Raw genomic sequence first — 15,580 nt, 5'->3', positions numbered from 1 at the left:
GCATCCCCTCCATCTGTCAGCCCTCACATCACCATGAACAAAGGGACTCTCCGCACACAAAGCACAGGCAATGCTAGTTTCCATCTGAGCAAGATTTGGAAGTTGTCACCAACCTCTCCTTCCACTGACTCTCTCCTCACTGCTCCTGATTCTCTTCTCCCCTCTGCAGTCACTCAGATGGTTTACTTCCCTCACTTTGGTGATATGCTGATATTTATCAAAATCTTGTATTTAGAAAAAAAGTAGATGCAGTTGGCTACAAGATTTCACAGTTTGATAGACAATCCCACGCTACCTATATTTTCACATGGGACAAAATATTACCCTAGAATGAATACATCTCTGATGGCGAAATATGAAAGATCAATTCTGTGAGAGTTTATTCCAGGCGAGTGAAGATGTTGCCTGCCTCTAACAATAATGCTTTACAGTAATATTAGTCCTAGTCAAGTGATAATAATGGCAACTATCATTTACTGCATTCTTACAATAGGTCAGAATGATTTGTAAATACATCATCTTCTTTATTCCCCAACAAGCTTATGAAGCAAGTATTCTTATACCTTTCATTTTACAACAGAAGAAACAAGGATTAGAGATGTTAAGACGCTGGCCCCACACACAAGAGTATATGGGTAAATAGGATTCAAACTCAGGCACTCTGATTCTAAGAGCCCAACTTCTCAATCACCGCTCACTGTCTCCTAGTAAGTATTATAATTACATAGATTGATGGCTGAGATAATTTAGACTGTTTTGGATTAAATTAGTTAAATTAAATTAGATCGGCAGATAGTCACAAGAGTCCCTTCCCAATTAAGACAGTTATGTTCCTGAAAACACCTCTGGTAGCAGAATTTTCTGCTGAAGACCTCAAGATTTTTGTTTAAGTGCTTTAGGGTAAATCAATATTAGTAAGGAAATTGAGAAAGCCTTTTTAAAGTATAATAATGTTCATTAAAACAAAACAATAAAACAGACCCCCAAATAAAAATAATATTTATCCATCTTTTAGTTAGTACAAGGAGAATTCTATTAATTTCCATTTACTAACCACTGATCAGCAGAAAATTTTCAGTCTTTGCTTCCTGTGAAGTTTGCTTCAATCTACCACTGCTGTTCTTAAAAAGAGCCATTTCCTGTGTGTCTGGAATGCTTTGCTTGTTTTAAAATTAATAGTAGTAACATACTCGTTCTTGGGCAGAAAGTCTTAAGACTGCTTAAGAGGTGTAGGGAAAGAAGACATGTAACTAGAATTTTGAGAAAGGATAACTGATAATATAGATTACAATATATAGATTTCTACTAAACCATAGGATACTAATCTATATACAGTCACACAACAGTACAAGATCTTGTATAGTTTATTATCCTGTACAGAGGGGTGATTTTATTATTGTTATACTGCTGGTTTCATCTTTGCCCCAATTATTTGGGAGCAGACATATCTGAGCTCATATTAGCTGAGCAGTGTTGTGCAAATGCTGCTCATTTATCAGATCCAGGAAGTTAAACTGAAAACCTGTGATGATAGGTGAAGGTTTATTGTCAGAGGTAGCAAGCAGCACTGGAAAAGGTGTGTGATTGGTAATCTGGGGAAGGTCAGCCAAATGAGGTATGAATAAAGGAAAATCAGATGACAGAGCCTTGCGCACAATATACATGTAATAAATATTCACTGAAAACAAATATATGAGTGAGTGTTGGATGGATGGAATGACAAATGGATGGAGTGGGAAAATATTGAGTATTTCCAATTCCACAATTTTGCCAAGCATTGAATCAGATATTATATTTGATTGCTGTATTGCATTTTGTAACAATCTGTGTTGTACTTTTCCATCCATGAGTGAGGAGAATAAAAACATAACATCCTTTAATCGCTATCTGTGAAAAGCTAAGGACATATTTTCCTCTGCTTCTTTCATACTCTGCTTCATATTAACAAGAGGTTTTAAAATATCATGAAAAGTACCAACCTTGAAAGCTGCCTTCTGTTTTGCTCATCTCACCTACAAAAATAAAAAAGACAAGGAAAAAAAAAGAAAGAAATGTAAGTGAAAGCCAATTAAGGCAACACAGCAGTAAAAAGAATATTTAAAAAAGACACTTTTACCCATTTTCCCTTGACAAAGGAAACATTTAACTGTGAAGAGAGAAATACCCTGATAAAACTTTTTCTTCCCTTAGACTGTTTTATTCCAACCAATATTTTGTGCTTTTTGTATTTTGTGATAGTTTGCTTTTCAAAATTTCTTGGGGGTACAGCAATCATGAATGACAGTGAGTAAAGATACAGGGAGGATGTTTAATAAGAATGATAAAACTAAATTAGATATAGGGAAAAAATATATAGGCAGAACTTAATCAACCCATGGAAATTTGCCATCATGATAAGATTGTTTGATAAATTCAGACAAGAGTATTCTAAGAGGCTATTACAATTTATTCTCAGGTTCTGTATTTTTACTCTTGAATACTGATTAGAACAGAGACTTTGGTTTCTTCTCCCTCCTCACTCCCCCGATAATCTGTTCTCCCTTATGGACCAAGTGATTATTGTGTTGTTTATAATAACTGTTCTACATTCCTTATGGAAATTGTAATTATGATGCTGAATATTCAAACTGCAAGCCACTTTTCTCAGGGAAATTGTAATTATGATAATGCAGTATTTACCCAACTGATGTTTTCTCGTCATTGTTCGTTCTGAGGGATGAGGAGGTGAGAGAAAAACACTGAAATATAATATCCTGTTGGGATCTCAGATACGTATTCTGGGAAAGCATAATAATAATAGCTAATCTTTGCTACGTAGCAGGCACGGCACAATCAGGCTGGCATGTATATGACACATGTGTATTACATACAATTACATGTGAATCACACATGTTTCTCATTTAACCTACACACCAATCCCATGAGATAAGTCATATTTTTATCCCAATTTTATAACGTTCAGAAATATGGAGTAATTTACCTAACACCACACAGCTGGTAAATCAAATACCCATATATAAGCACAAAAATTATACTTTTTCAAAAACCAAATGGAATTGGAGGTCAATCACTGAAAAATCATATTATGTGAGCCCCTAGGTAGATGGGAGGTGGATCTCTACTGACTCTTCTTATCTACCTGCCTTACTTCCACTTTGTCCAATAGCTACAACCAGTGCCCCAAACAAGGATGTAAGACCGGCCTATCCTTTTCTCCTTAGGAATTCAGCAGTGATTGTTTAGGACCGTTTCAATATTAAGAAGCAATGACTGAGCACATACCAGGTACAGTAATTTCTAGATATGTTTTTAAATCCCGTAACTCTTCAAGACAAGGATTTTCACTTCCATTTTACAAATAAGGAAAAGGAGTCACATTGATGTGATTAGTTTGCCCAGATTTTCCAAGTTGGTCTCTGTTCTTTTAACTTGGGGAATTGACTGGTCTTAATCAAAAAAGAAATGAGGATTAAAAGGAAACTCAGAAATTAAGGGAAATTTAAAAAGTAGTAACAATCAATACATAAATTAGTGAGTTATTAGTAGACTTCATTCTAGCCAGAGGCTTACCACCTTGTGAAGCATGAATACTTCCAGAATATATTCCTGGTCCTTCTCTCAGCTTTACTATATTCCTGATCTGCCCGAGAAGTTCCATTCTCCCCTTACATTTCTTTCTTAAGCTTTAGAATAACCTTCCCTTCGTTCTTTCCGTAGAGCTCATCTATTTCATGTGGGCCACACAACACATATCTGTTTCCCCACACATGGAAAGGTTGACGAGCTGCCTCCACTCCAACAGCCACAGGGGTCAGTGCTGAGCCTCAGTTTCAGCACTGTTCTTGGGGAGACCAACCAGCCACTTGATGGAAAGCTGATTAGGACACTGGACCTCTTCCACCTTAGGAGCAGTGATTCATTCTGACTAGAACTAAAACCAATCCTAAACTTTATTTTTTGCTTATCTGTCTGCAGGGCCTTGTCCAGCCCCAGGGTCAGAGGGCCTATAGAGTGTGTGATCCATCAGGACATGATAATAAATATCACCTCAGACACATGGAACTACTTTGGACATCAGCAGTGGATGCACAATCTTGGGATCCACTCATCCTGACACATACTGCATGACCCAGAAGCTGCTGGCCTGACACACATATGGAACAGCCTTTTGGAGGTGCAGCTGAAGTACCAGCTTGGAGATGATATCCTGCAATGATGGGATAAAGGATGTGCTAAACACAGTAAATCGATGAGCATTCTTTGGGGCTGCATCCACAATAGATAGAATACATGGGTGTAAGAACCAAGAGGAGGAAGTAGAAGTGGTCAAAATCAGCATCACTTCCAGTGGCCTAAGTGGGGAATCTGTGCTTTCTGTCCCACAAATTAAGTCTCTGCGAATCGAGAGATCCTGTTTTTCAAAGAGAGAATGCTTCTATGAGAGGACAAGTAAGAGTCTCATTAAACTTTAGGATATATCTTACATCCAATCCCTTAGGGTTCCCTGTGCCAGGAGATGGGCAGAAAGGAGAGGAATCACCATCCTGGCAGGGATAACTGATCATCAGGAGGAGGTAGGGATGCTGTCAGACAATGAGGATGGGGAAGAATTTCTAGTATCCAGGTGATTCACAGGGAATTTCTTAGTAGTTCCCTATTTTTGAAAATATATGGACAAGCGCAGTAACCAAGACCTAAGAAAGGAAAAGTAAGGAGGGGTTTGGACCCCTCAGTAATGGCCTGCTCCATCCCCAAAGTAAGCAACATAGAGCACTAGGGTGCTGGCTGAGGATGAGGGGATTCTAGAACGGGCATAGAAGGCAGAAAACAATAGGGGACCATAGGTATCAGTTGTGGCCTTGAGACTTCCTGCAGTGGCAGGGGCTATAGTTCTACTCTTCCTCTTCAAGGCTTTGCCAAGAAAGGTGACTTACTAGAATCCTGAAGGAGCTGCTCTCAGATGCAAGAAACTTACTATATAAACATGAAGAGGCAAGCATCATGGGCATGGACAGAGTAAATGCTGCACAACTTTACCCAGACCCCTCTTCAGGACAAGGGTTGGCTTCTGGTGGCTTACACCAGAATTTCCCTCCTTCCACCACAGGGAATTTTCTTTCTTCCACCAAAGGGAACTGCTCCACCCTAGATAATTCATCCTACAGGCAACTTACATCTAATGACTGATCAATACATGGGTACAAAGACCAGAGCCCCCTTTTCTCCATCCAACACACCTATAATGATATTGATCCCAAACACACTCCTCAACAAACTTCCTGCATAAAAACCTCCATCTCAGAGTATGTTCCTCAAGAAAACTGACCTAAAGCAAGAATACAAAATTCAGAAGACATGGAGCTGAAAACTGAATGGATATAGCTGGCTCTAAAGTCCATAGCCTATTCATTGTACCTCTCCATCTCCCATAAAGAACACTTTAATCTAATTGTCAACATATTTTTGTCTAGGCAGTAAACACAGTCAATAATGATATATTTAAGCCTGTATTTAAGTCAGAAAGCATTCCTCAGTGTTACCCAATATCTACAATTATACTGTTACTGGAATGTTAAACTATTATATTTATTCCTCTTGAATTCCAGACTGAAATAAATTAGTACATATAGATATGTTTATATAGATATGCTTATATATATATATCTACTAATTTATATATTAAATATATGTGTACATATATGTGCATATATGTATGTATGAATATATATATATATCCTATACAGTAGAACTCAAGAGTAGTTTCAAAGTTAGTTTGACCAAAATCCTTAATTATGCTAGTCTATTTTCAAAGAACAGTACACCTTTAATCACGCCATTTTCTAGGAAAAAAATTCAAGGTTTCTCTGTTTCAGAAAACTTAAAAGATTAGTTACAGAACAAAGGCTTACGCTTACTAACATAAATGTAAGGATTTTATCAGGCATGAAGTATAGTCAAAACAATTTACAGTCCAGTGAAATACTGCTTCAGGCAGGCTTTACAATCAGAATCGAGAAGTTACCTAATTCTATGTAATTTTGAGAGAAAGCAGTTAGGATTTTATAACCAGTGAATGGTGCACTCCGTAGTCACCAACTGTCTGTCATCTCTTGTCTGGAAATCACTGTATCTCTTCACACTGTCCCTGAAGAAATTCCACATCACTAATTCCTTTATTTCATCTACCAACTCTTCATTATTGGGGAAATCATCATTCTCTTCTATATAAACATACTGGTATTCCTGGTTTTCTCTTGTTATTCCACAGCTACACTGCACTAAGGGCTTAACACGATAAATAAATACAAGATAAAATCAGAGAGAACTCCTCTGACAGAAAACTGACAAAAGCATTCCAAGAAACATACCTAACCTGGCCACACTGGGGAAGAGTCAAGCAGCTTTAATTCTATATTGTCTTCAGTTAGTGGACAAAAGTTATTTACACTTTTTATTTCCTTTTTTGTGGGGAGGAGGGGAAGTTTTTTTGAGAAGCTTTCAAACATCAGAGGGATGTGAAAGATTTCCTCTTGTGATAACTGGGATTGGAACCTCCCCACAGAAGCAGCAATTTGTGTGTGTGTGTGTATGAAGGTTTTTTTGGGGGGTGGGGGGAGTGTCTAATACATCTGAAAAGAATGCATATACAAAGTATTGGGACGTCAGAAAGCACTGGTTCAACACCAACGAAGTCTACAAAATTAGGATTTGGGGACGGTGGGGAAGATTATCTAACGTTTTTAAAAACTGGAAAATGCAACCAAAATAAGCTGATGAAATCTCTATCAACACTTATAAAGAGTCTTCTTATGATTCTCCCCAGGATTTTTATTAAACTAGAGAGCCTCAACCAGCTGCTCTAAGGTTCCTCAGATGCAACACAGAAATACGGGGATTCCCTTGACTGGTCCCATGTTGTTAAATGTTCTCCCCACCCCCACCCCATGCCCAGCTTCTTAATGAAGCAAGTCTCCATCCTCATGACTTAAAAGAGGGTGTGAATCATCCCACAGACATCTGTCTTCCAGCACCACCCCTGGGATTTCCTCTATATATTAGGTCTTCAGCTGTATTTTAGGAGCACCATATCATACACTCTATCCCATATGGACTGGTGGATGCATAAAGCAAAGCACGGAGAATAGGAAACACTTCAAATCAAGCATGAAGTTAATGGATGAGACTTTTCACCAATATAGCCTAAGTTTTGCATAGTCCACTTGCCTCAGTAAGCTTTAAGTTAAAGATTCTTTCAGACTTCCAGAAACACCTTTACTGGACCATTGTTCACCTAATGATTGATAAGGCTGTAGAACTGTACAGTCAGACATTCTACATGTATTCTGCAGCAAAGGCAAAGGCATGTAATTCTATAAGTTTCAGAAACAGCAACATAGATTTACATCGGTTCATTCATAACTTTATCTGGGGTTGTGAAAGAGACCAAAATGTCCAGGACCTATTCACAAGAAGCTTACCTTGACTTATAATGCCAGTACATCTGGCATCAGCAAATTGCATCTCAGTTTCTAGTGAGTATATTTTTGGGTTCAGGGAAGAGAGGCAGTATTTTCCTATGACACCCAGAACTGGTGTAGCCAAGTGAGTGTCAGTACAGATACTGAGATGAAATACTAAATTTAACATTACAGTTGTACATCCCAAAAGCAGACTGACAAACAGATAAAGACTTACATCTAAAGACATGAGCTTAGCTTTGCAACACAAAGATCTCTCTAGGACAGAGCTCATCAAGGTGGAAGATGGCACTATAAGAATTTTAGATTTGTATGACTTTTAAAAATGTATTTTAAATGATTTAACTTTAAGTTAAATAACACAGAAGGGTTGGGGCAATGTCATAATTTGTAAAGTTTGAAGAAACCAGTGTCAACATGGAGCCAGAGAAGTGCTTTGAAGATGAAAAGTCTCTTTATGACAATTGCTGCAGTGGTCCCTTCAAGAAAGTGAAGGCAGAAGTGTTTTATGTTTGGCTTGGTCCCATTGACAGGGCTGGCGGATGAAGCCTAGGTTAACTAATTTGAAATCATGCTTATCTAGCACTTTGGGAAAGCAGAGCCCTGTGGTCAAAAAAGCACTGGATGAGGAATCAGGAGCCTGAGTTTAGTCTCTACCCTGTTTCCAACTAGGTTTCTGTTTGTGGACAACATTTTTTCTTGACTTGAGTTACAAGTTATGTCTCAAGAGGCAAGATAGGACTGGAAGGGTGTAGAACTTGAGGTTATCCAAATCAAGGACTGCTGATAGGGTGAATCCAAGCCAACATCCCTGAAGAGGAACCAAAAGGAATTTTCAGAGAGATAATACTTAAATAGAAAGAGAAAGGAAGAAAACTGGAATCATAAATATGAACCAGAAGCAAAATGTTTTCTTTTTCTGTTTATACAACCACAGATGTCTGCATACTTTTAATGCACATAGTGAGCATATTACAGTGAGCACATTACAGTGGAAAAAGCAGTCTTTGGACTCAGATGTATGTAGGTTGGATCCCAGCATTACTACACATTTACAGGGAAATATTGGGCAAGTACCTTAACTTCTCTGAACCTGTCTCCTTATCTATAAAGTGGAGATAATTATACCTACCTCAAGATTTTTTTTTTTTGAGAAATAGTGACAGATAGGCCTAGCATTTATTAGACACAAAATACATATCGGGTCATTTTCTTCTTTAATAATACTACTGGGTATTAAGCTATCTTTCAACTAATTGTATTTACCATCTATGACATTCAAAATATAAAAGCATTATTAGAACATCTCAAATGTCTAGAATTCAGATAGAGATTCCCACATGGAATGATTCATATGGAAAGATTCACATGAAAAAACTTACTAGATATGTCTTTGTAAAACAACCATGTCAATAAATTATGTATTAAATGACTTTAGCTAATTACCAAAGCATGCTGTAGACTGTTAATAGGTGTTCATTTAAATTAATGACAGAAATAACATCTACAGGGAGAGTCAGCTGAAAACCACATAAACACACTTTATATTTCCTTTGTTATACATCAGCAATATTCAGAGGAAAGCCCTGAATCTCAAAGGACTCGTTCATGTGCCGTCCGCAGCTCCTCAGTTCCTGAAATCCTCATACAGAGATATCATAATTAAGTTCTACAAGCCACACTACATATTTCAGTGGAGAGCGCTAAGGCATAGTGTTAATAACACTTGCTCCATCTGAGACAGCTTCGACACGACTCCTCAACGTGCTATGTGATCTCTGACAAGTTACTTGAACTTGTGCTTCATGTTCTTGGTCTGTAAAATGGGGATGGTAATAAAATAGCATCTACTTCACTGGGCATATTGTAAATGAGAAACTGCAATAAAAGTGCTTGATACAAACTACTATACACAGGATAGATAAACAACAAGGTCCTGCTGTAGAGCACAGGTTGGAACTATATACAATAGCTTGCAATAACCTATAAAGAAATAGAATATGTAAAATAATATACATGTATATACTAATATAACATGGTACCTCAACTACACTTTAATAAAAAAATGAAAATAGGGAAAAAATAAAGTGCTTGATGCCTTAGAATCACCAAATAAATACGACCGTGATTTTTTTTCACATGTTTTCCCAAACAGGATTTGTGGAGATTTATGAGATACATGACAATTAGAACAAAAAGGACAGAAAAAAAGGAACCCTATGGTAAAAGGTGACAGTTGTAAAGGAGGGGTTTTCTACCCTGCCTTCAGGCTGATCTGCTCCAAGCCCAGTCTCGAACCAAGTCTCCTCGTTAAAATCCTAACTTGCACCTCATCACCTTCATCACCTGTAGGATGAAGAGGACACACTCCCTTGTGGGTTGGCCTCCACCCACCTTACACACAGCACTCACCCTAAATTCTAAAGCTCAAGTACTATAGGACCTCAATCTTTTTTCTATGTAAGATCCCAGCTTTCTGCTCTTCCTCTCGTCTTTATATAATGCCCCTTCTCTACCCGGAATGCTTTCTCTCCCCTTCCTTAATCTCCCAGGAATGACCGTTCAGTTTGAGAAAGGCTTGGAGAAGAAAGTATGTGGACTCCTTGGAAGAAGATCTTCCAAAAAGGCCAACGTGTTAAAAGCAGTAGAGACTCATGGGAGGCCTGTGTATTTCAGAGATGGGAAGTCAAGCCCCTCAGGGGATCCTCACTTGGGAAGGAGGCAGTCCCTGCAGACTCTCCCAGCACATGAAGCCATTAACATAGACAGAAATTTGGAGGTGAGTGAAAAAAAGAGAAGTTTGTCTCCTCCAAGCCCCAACCACTAAATTAATGTTGAATCTTGACTTATGCTAATGACACTTAGTCGTTTAATTCTCTGTTAAGATCATCTGTACAATATTTCAGATATTTCCAGAGGCGTTGAGAGAGAGGGAGTAAGTCAACCAGATAATACTGTGTGAAATTGAATTAAACAGGGGCTTTAATATAAGAAAGCTCTGACTTGGAAAATGTATCTGTTTTGTTGTTGTTGTTGTTAACATTTTTTATTGCTTTATAATCATTTTACAATGTTGTGTCAAATTCCAGTGTAGAGCACAATTTTTCAGTTATACATGAACATGTATATATTCATTGTCACATTTTTTTTCTCTGTGAGCTACCATAAGATCTTGTATATATTTCCCTGTGCTATACAGTATAATCTTGTTTATCTATTCTACATTTTGAAATCCCAGTCTATCTCTTCCCACCCCCTGCTCCCTTGGCAACCACAAGTTTATATTCTATGTCTGTGAGTCTATTTCTGTTTTGTATTTAAGTTTGTTTGTTTATGTTTGTTTTCAGATTCTACATATGAGTGATCTCATATGGTATTTTTCTTTCTCTTTCTGGTTTGCTTCACTTAGAATGACATTCTCCAGGAGCATCTATGTTGCTGCAAATGGCGTTATGCTGTCAGTTTTTATGGCTGAGTAGTATTCTATTGTATAAATATACCACTTCTTCTTTATCCAGTCATCTGTTGATGGGCATTTAGGCTGTTTCCATGTCTTGGCTATTGTAAATAATGCTGCTATGAACACTGGGGTGCAGGTGTCATCCTGAAGTAGGGTTCCTGCTGGATATATGCCCAGGAGCGGGATTCCTGGGTCATATGGGAAGTCTATTCCTAGTCTTTTGAGGAATCTCCATACTGTTTTCCACAGTGGCTGCACCAAACTGCATTCCCACCAGCAGTGAAGGAGGGTTCCCTTTTCTCCACATCCTCTCCAGCATTTGTCACTTGTGGATTTTTGAATGATGGCCATTCTGACTGGTGTGAGGTGATACCTCATTGCATCTGTTTTGTATAAGCATTTTCTTGTGCCTCACCCACGATATTTAGGTTTACCTAGAATTCTTGTGCTAAAAGAATTCGGGGTTGAAAATTCTATGATATTTCAACAATGCAGAAAATAAGTTTATAAGTCTCAAGAGGATTATACCTATGAAAGTGTTTATTGTATTTATATACTTTCATACTCACTGAAATAAAACATTATACAATATAACGTGGACATTCACAAATATTAAATGAGTGGTAAAGAGTACTGTACTACTGATTTCTATTGGAAACTGTAGTTAGATAATTTAAAAGCTATATTTAGATAATCAGTAATTTTTAATAATATAATAAGCAACCCCTCTGACAAAGCAAAAGCTAGGAAACTAACAGGATGCTCTTCCTCAACTCCAAACATCCAAACCCATCTTCTCAGGCAACCAGCATTCTGAAGTTCATGTTTGTCATTTCCTTTCCTTTCTTTTCTTTTCTTTCTTTTTTTTCAGCTGAAATATTCTTTTTTTTTTTTTAACATTTTTTATTGATTTATAATCATTTTACAATGTTGTCAAATTCCAGTGTAAAGCACAGTTTTTCAGTTATTCATGGACATACATATACCCATTGTCACATGTTTTTCTCTGTGAGCTACCATAAGATCTTGTGTATATTTCCCTGTGCTATACAGTATAATCTTGTTTATCTATTCTACAGCTTTGAAATCCCATCTATCCCTTCCCACCCTCTGCCACCTTGGCAACCACAAGTTCGTATTCTATGTCTGAGTCGATTTCTGTTTTGTATTTATGCTTTGTTTGTTTGTGGGTTTTTTTGTTTTTGTTTTGTTTTATTTTTTGTTTTTTCTTTTTGTTTTTTTTTAGATTCCACATATGGGTGATCTCATATGGTGTTTTTCTTTCTCTTTCTGGCTTACTTCACTTAGAATGACATTCTCCAGGAGCATCCATGTTGCTGCAAATGGTGTTATGCTGTCAGTTTTTGTGGCTGAGTAGTATTCCATTGTATAAATATACCACATCCTCTTTATCCAGTCATCTGTTGATGGGCATTTAGGCTGTTTCCATGTCTTGGCTATTGTAAATAATGCTGCTATGAACATTGGGGTGCAGGTGTCATTTTGAAGTAGAGTTCCTTCTGGGAAATGAAACTGACAAAAGCTCGATCTCCAGAATATATAAGCAGCTCATACGACTTAATAAGAAACAAACAAACAACCCAATCAAAAAATGGGCAGAAGACCTAAACAAGCAATTCTCCAAGGAAGACATACAAATGATCAATAGGCACATGAAAAAACGCTCAGTATCACTAATGATCAGAGAAATGCAAATCAAAACTACAATAAGGTATCACCTCACACCAGTCAGAATGGCCATCATTCAAAAATCCACAAGTGACAAATGCTGGAGAGGCTGTGGAGAAAAGGGAACCCTCCTACACTGCTGGTGGGAATGCAGATTGGTGCAGCCACTGTGGAAAACAGTATGGCGATTCCTCAAAAGACTAGGAATAGACTTCCCATATGACCCAGGAATCCCGCTCCTGGGCATATATCCTTTCCTTCCTATTTTACGGTCTCCTTGTATCTGTAAGCATTCATGTAAAAAGGTGTATATATATATATACATACACATACACGCATGCATGTCCATGATGTTTTTAACTTTAAAAAGTTGTATTTAATTATTTGGGCTTTTTTTTCAGTTAACATTTTATGGCAGTTATTGATATATTTGAACCTGCTTCCACATTTTAATTCATTTCAATTTGATCTTCTTTTCCATACTTTAAAAAAATAATAATCCTCTTCAGTTACTTTTTCAATTATTTTTGAAACAAACACTTCAGCACATAGCACATTCATCAACCTCTATTCCCCAGACATATCTGGTATTATCATTCCAGAATTTTAATTTTGGTGTATCATGGTATTTATTATACTAGACTTTTAATTTTTATATCACCTTAGATATGTTTACTTTTTTCTTTTCTCTTTGCAATTTTTAAAATTACAGTTTTTAACAAAGAATAAAATAACTTTTAAAACACTGTATATTTCTTAAAACATCTCCTAAGATTTATCTATTTTCTTATTTCAATATTTATCCAAACTGTTCCCAGTTTGGGTTTTTGGCAAAGTTTCAGGGGCTTTGTATGATAAAGAATACTACACCCTCGCATTTAAATAACAGTTCACTATCAAATTGTAGGTTTTCCATGCTTTTAATACTTTAGGTATCTTAGAGTATTAAAAGCATTTCACTGTTTTCTTGCATCCCATGTTGCATATGAAAAATCTGGTGTTGGGGGCAGGTATAGCTCAGTGGTAGAATGTGTGCTCAGCTCAGCATGCATGAGGTCCTGGGTTCAATCCCCAGTACCTCCATTAACAAAAAAAGAAAAAAGAAAGAAAGGAAAAGAAAAAATCTGATGTTGGTCAGATTTTTGTTTCCTTGATAGGATCTATTTTCTTCTATTCATTATTTTATTCAATTAACATTTACTAAGTGGCTACTATGTGATGCCCTAAGTGGTAAGGGAGTGAACCAAGAGGCACATTTACAATTTTTCTTGGAGGTTGTATGCTAATGGAATACACTTCATATGTCCAAAAGCATGTTTTTAAGGCCAGTTTTAAAGGAAGCATTATCTTCCATTCTCTTGAAGACTCAATATTCAGAATCTTCACGCCTATAGCATTTGCTTTACTTGATTTGCTACCCTTAGGTCCAAGCTCCTGCTAGATCATAATTAACCTCACTTTAGATTCAAAATTCACTTGACTTGCCTAGATTAGATTCAGTTTTCTCCTAGCTGTTAAAAAGATATACAGGAGTTAATTCAAGCAGAGGATAATTTTATATGAGGGAAGCTCACAGTTGAGAGTTGAGGGGCAGGGGTTGCCGCATTCAACTTCATGCTTCTTCTATGATTGAGAAATGGAGGGAAGGCACAAATACTGCTATGCATCACAGTGCTGTTTTCCTCTTTCTAGACAAATAAAATAAGGCTTTGTAGCTGGGAAGAAGCTAAGTGCAGCTTAGGGAAAATTATGAAGCAGAAGGAAATGAAGTGAACGGAAGATAAATATTCAGAATACAATCTTGCCTTAGAAATCTCAAAGGTACTAAATCCTCTATGAATTGTGTTTCTTTCCATAAAAAAACAGGATATGATCACAGACAAATATATACACATGTGTTTCATTAACATACCTCTCTGGATAACTGCAGCAATGCTTAGCCGCAGATTCCGAGAAGCCAAAAGAAAATGGACCAGAGAGAAAAAAGGGATGACAATTGGATTTATTAAGGAAACCTGCATATCCTTGGCAACTGTGCGGACTTTATTTTTAATGAAATAATACAATTGAATATATATCTTCTTACAGAATATTGCTAATAAAATACTACAGAGCTAGGCCTTCTGGGAACTCAAACATGATGGCAACAGATAATTGCCTTTGAGAGGAATATCAACAAGTATGAAGCGTCTTTTCTTCCAACTTCAGTATTGGAAACCTTGAACATAATATATTGCTGACTTATATCCCTGGCTTGACTGAGGATCACCGGTTTGCAAGGATTTTACCAGCTACATTGTAGCTCTCACTTATAAGGAAAGACACACAACGTTATCACAGACATCACAGATTACCCATGTGTATCCAGCTGTAGCTGGCTGTGCCCTTTGACAGTGATGCGCAGATGATAGAGGCCAGTTTTCTAGTTAGCACTTTCATTTGCCACGAAAAGACAGTAACAGCCTGAGAAAGAGGGACTTGCATGTATTGGTGTGTTTGCCTCCTTTTCTTCTTCACATTTCCCTAGAAATATGTACATAGCTTCTTGCCAATCACAGCAACTGAAAAACTATATTGTAAATAATGTTGACAGAAGATCAGATACATCTATAACCCAATGAATAATTCTGAAGCCGAAGGAAAGTTTGTATGGGTCAATATCATTTCAATTAAGAGATGACAATGTCTTCAATAAAAATGCCTACAACGTCTTCAACTAATACAAAGTGAACACTTTTGATTTGGGAATACTCACAGCTTGTCACCTCAATTAATAGAGCAATACCCTGTGTGGTAGATGAAAACTTCTGTCCCAGATTCTGCAATATGAGGCCTCCGATATTAAAAACAAACTATTTTGGAGTGTCTCTTTGTCAGGCAGGGGTTTCTTAGACTAATTCATGAATATGAATATGTGAAAAAAATCATCAACAAAAATCATGATTTTTTATTT

At 37.1% G+C, this 15,580-nt stretch overlaps 1 protein-coding gene across 4 annotated transcripts in view; it reads right to left on the bottom strand.

Moving 5' to 3' along the window:
• LINGO2 (leucine rich repeat and Ig domain containing 2) overlaps window positions 1-15,580 on the bottom strand; it is a 1,051,774-nt gene that overhangs the window by 365,730 nt on the left and 670,464 nt on the right. For all 4 annotated transcript variants that reach the window (XM_074361479.1, XM_074361478.1, XM_074361480.1 and 1 more), the window contains one exon: window positions 1,980-2,012. The gene's annotated coding sequence lies outside the window, so the exon portion shown is untranslated. The remainder of the gene's footprint in view (window positions 1-1,979; window positions 2,013-15,580) is intronic.

Source organism: Camelus bactrianus, chromosome 4, assembly GCF_048773025.1.
Source record: "Camelus bactrianus isolate YW-2024 breed Bactrian camel chromosome 4, ASM4877302v1, whole genome shotgun sequence".
Lineage (NCBI taxonomy): Eukaryota > Metazoa > Chordata > Mammalia > Artiodactyla > Camelidae > Camelus > Camelus bactrianus.
The sequence above is the reverse complement of the archived record's forward strand: the minus strand, read 5'-3'. Positions and strand labels throughout refer to the sequence as shown.